Raw genomic sequence first — 4,472 nt, 5'->3', positions numbered from 1 at the left:
TTTTCATATTGATTTTAAAGTAAAATAACAAAACTTGAGGTAAAGACAGAAATATTTTAGCAACCTAAATATTTAGAAATTAAATTACTTAATTTTTAATTTACATTACAAAACCTTAAAATAGTCCCTGTTTACATATAACATTGATTTGGAACATTGCATATGAAATATATGTCAACAGGTAGTCAACTTTCATTTAGATTTGGAAAACATGATTAATACATTTGATTTTAAAATAGACAGAATATTCACAAAAGTACAATATGCACATGTGGTGAGCAACTGGGAGCAACTCGGACTAGACTAAGTTACTGGAATTAAGACTTATTCTATGCATCTGCTCTCCCACAATATGGCGCTGGGAGAGGAGGAAACAGCTTCTACCCAGCTGCCTCTCACCAACTTGACAAGCTGCAGGACCTGCTCCTGATTGGAGGAGAGCAGCGTACTCGGCGTGTGGGTAGCAGAGTTGGGATTGGTGGAAGAGGACTATAAAGGAGGAGAGAGACAACATGCACCAGGAACATCTAAGAGGAACATCTATCTGAAGGAACACCTGTGCAGCCCCTGAGAGAGCCGGCTGGCAGTGTGCCGCTCCCCTGCGGAAGTGGGGAAAAGTGACAGGGGGCCCGCCCCTCCACGGAGGTGGAGGGTCGGTAGCCAACCCAGGAAGAACCAGCAGCAAACCCGGGGAGGGCCGAGCAGACGAAAGAACAACGCAGGGTCCTGTGTCGTTCCTCCACGAAGACGGGGAGCGACATGCACATTAATTAGAGGACTACGAAATAGTTCACAATTTGATGTTTTGAACCATAAAACAGTTAATGTAGCATATTTCTGGGAGTTTAAATGGAAACATTAAATAACATCGTCAGTCCTGATTCTCAGATCAACACTGGTGAGAAAATTGTTTTTTTTTTTTTTTCTTTTTTTCTGTCTATCCAGAGTGGAAATAAATGACAAACCCAGAGTTACAAGGCAATTAATAATGACATTTAAACTCCTAGACAAGTATTTCATAAGTAACGTTATGACAATAAGTTCTCCTAGCAATATTTCATAAAAGCATAACAATATATTTGAAATTTTAATGCAATGAAAAAATAACTGAAGACAATGATGAAAATATAAAATAAAAAGAGTCAAGTATCTTTTAAATAAATTACCTTTTAATTGAAATTATCATTTTATCAAAGGGAACCTCATTCTCTGGTGAATTTATCAATGAACAATCACACACATTTAAGTGAGATATGATGCTCTAATCACAGAAAATTTGCAAGGAAACAAACAATAAAAAACAGAAAAATGTTTAACAATGCTAATATTGTATTAGCAGTAACAATGTGATTATATAAAATGATTGTAGATCAATTTGAATTATAAAAAGAAATAAAAATTTAAACACAAAATATGAAGTAGGGTCTCTCACTGTGACACAGAAGTCAGGAAGCAGTTGGGACACCTGCATTCCACAAAAGAGTGCCTAAGTTCTAATCTAATCTATAACTGTATTTTTACTTTCCTAATAATGTACACTCAGGGAGACCCTACTGATATGCAGTCTGGAAGGCTTAGTGGGTAATGGTTCAAGTACTTTTCTCTGCTAAACATGTGGGAGATCCAGACGCAATAATGGGCTCCTGGCTTTGGCTTGGCCCAGTTCGAATTCTTAAAGGCATTTGGGGAATTAATGAATCAAAAGGAGATTCTCTCTATACATTTCTTTCTCTCACTCTCTCTTTCTCTCTCTCTCTCTCTCTCTCAAATAAAAAATTATGAAGCAAAACAATATGATATATGAAAAGGGAGTAAATAAATTATGACATACTAGACTAATTTTCACTAATGGTCCAAAAGTTTTCTAAAATAATCATGATTTGCCTTTATTAGTAGTATTTGAATATATGTATAAACATTTACATATGAAGCATTCATGTATATACTATATATATTATGCTAGAGTACAGCATTATGGAATATATTAAGTTTTAACACAATATTTAGTTCAACAACATTTACCACCTTAAGAGTGTATCTAGCCAGTTCACAAAGTTATATTCTACTCCTTTTGTTCCATTTGAGTAGTCTCATTTTGTTCTCTGATACAACAGTTGTGCTAAACCAAAGACATAAAAGTATTAAATGAATATGAAGAAAAAAGACTAAGGAGAAATTAATATTTTCTCCAAGTTTATCTATGCTTAGTGATTATATGAATTCATTTGAAATGGCTTACTTATTAAGTAAAAGTACTTATTAAGAAATTTTTTACAGTAAGTTCAGTAGCTTGGAGATCAATTTCCTGACTGATTCATATTGCTATAGATAAGTTAACTGGCGCATGACTTTTGGAGATGAAGTAACATCATGTAAGACATACTTTTCAAGTTCTTTCTACTCACATTCACACAGTGATATCAGTTTGATTTTCTTGGTGAACATATGTAATAAACATTCTTAGAGTTGGTAGAGGCATGTAATTAAAAGGCCAATACTTTGGAAAACAGATGATGCTTTATGCCTATAATAAACGGTATTGGGTTGGACATTTGTTTTAGTGGTTAATATGCCAGTAGGGATGTCCAAGTCCCATATCAGAGGGGCTGGGTTCAAGTCTTGGCTCTGCTCCCAATTCCAACTTTCTGCCAATGTGCACCCTGATTGTCAGCATGATGACTCAAATCTCTGAATAACTCCCACCCACTTTGGGAACTGGGGCTGAATTTCCAGGTCCAGGCTTCAGCCTCCCCAAAACCCAGTCATAATACACATTTGGAGAGTGAACCAATTGATGGGATTCTCTGTCACTCCTTGCATATCTCTGTTCTTCCACTTCTGGAATAAAAGTAATTAATTAATTATTGAAAATCGTGTACCTATTCTGTGATTTTCTGAAAATGAACCACATTGAATACAATGTTGGGTAAAAACATTCTGGTATAACTTCCTGAATACAAATTTACAAAATTCAATCATCACTGAAGGAGTCTTCAGTTTAAATTTGTTACTGCAGGGCCGGCGCCACGGCTCACTAGGCTAATCCTCTGCTTGCGGCACCGGACACCAGGTTCTAGTCCCGGTCGGGGAGCCGGATTCTCTCCCAGTTGCCCCACTTCCAGTCCAGCTCTCTGCTGTGGCCCGGGAGTGAGGTGGAAGATGGCCCAAGTCCTTGGGCCCTGCACCTGCATGGGAGACCAGGAGAAGCACCTGGCTCCTGGCTTCGGATCAGCACAGTGCGCCGGCCGAAGCGCAGTGGCCATTGGAGGGTGAACCAACAATAAAGGAAGATCTTTCTCTCTGTCTCTCTCTCACTGTCTACTCTGCCTGTCAAAAAAAAAAAAAAAAAAGTTACAGCAGGAATTTTGTTCTACAGCTCACAACGATCCGCTCCACTTGCTTCCTAAAAAATGCCTAAGCAGTTTCTTAGGAAATTCACACTTTGAAAATTTGTGTCATCTCCAGCAGACATACAAAAGCACTATAATACAATAGTACAAAAGTATTATAATTTATTTCTTCTGCTTATTGTCATACACAATTTAATTAATGAACACCATTTGTTAAATTACTATATTTAAAATATATTTCAGTTGCCTCTAACCTCTATGCTTGTTTGAGTTCAATAGTTTAGCACTACTAGTAGTAAGCATCCATTAGGTTACACTGTTATAAAACCACAAATTTGAATATATGTACATTATATATTTGTTAGAGTAATCTTAAAGCCCTGTCTAAACAGAAATATGTCTCATGTATTTATTTAAATAAATATATCAATATATTTTTATGTTTATTCCAAGAATGTATGTCAAATTATTTATCCGTTTGTGTAAGCAACAATTAAACAAATAAGTAAACAAAAACTGTCATTTTGAAAGCTATAGAATTTTTAAAAATCAGCAAACATGGATTGTCCAGTTGATATTATAGTTAATTCATTTCAAATGTTTTCCTTTCTTGTAACAGCCTTTTGTGGTCATATTCAATACAGCAAGTAGTAATAACATATCTAATTTATTCAATTTATATTTGACTAGAAAATAATTTGGGGCCAGGTCTGTGGCACAGCAGGTTAAAGCCCTGGCCTGAAGCGCCTGCATTCCATATGGGCGCCGGTTCAAGTCCTGGCTGCTCCTCTTCCAGTCCAGCTGTCTGCTATGGCTAGGGATAGCAGTAGAAGTTGGCCCAAGTCCTTGTGGCGCTGAACCCACGTGGGAGACCAGAAGAAACTCCTGGCTCCTGGCTTCGGATCAGCGCAGCTCCAGCCATTGCAACCATCTGGGGAGTGAAACAGCAGATGGAAGACCTCTCTCTCTGTAACTGTGTCATTCAAATAAATAAAATAAATCTTTAAAAAACTGGGAAAATAATTTTATAAACCCTCTCAATTCATTTCATTATCATTTTTAACAGGCAAGTGGTAAACCTCAAAATCTTAGAAACTAGAATTCCTGATTTATTTACTTAAC

This window comes from Oryctolagus cuniculus, chromosome 9 (genome assembly GCF_964237555.1).
Source record: "Oryctolagus cuniculus chromosome 9, mOryCun1.1, whole genome shotgun sequence".
In the NCBI taxonomy this organism is placed as follows: domain Eukaryota; kingdom Metazoa; phylum Chordata; class Mammalia; order Lagomorpha; family Leporidae; genus Oryctolagus; species Oryctolagus cuniculus.
This window is presented reverse-complemented; position numbering follows the sequence as displayed.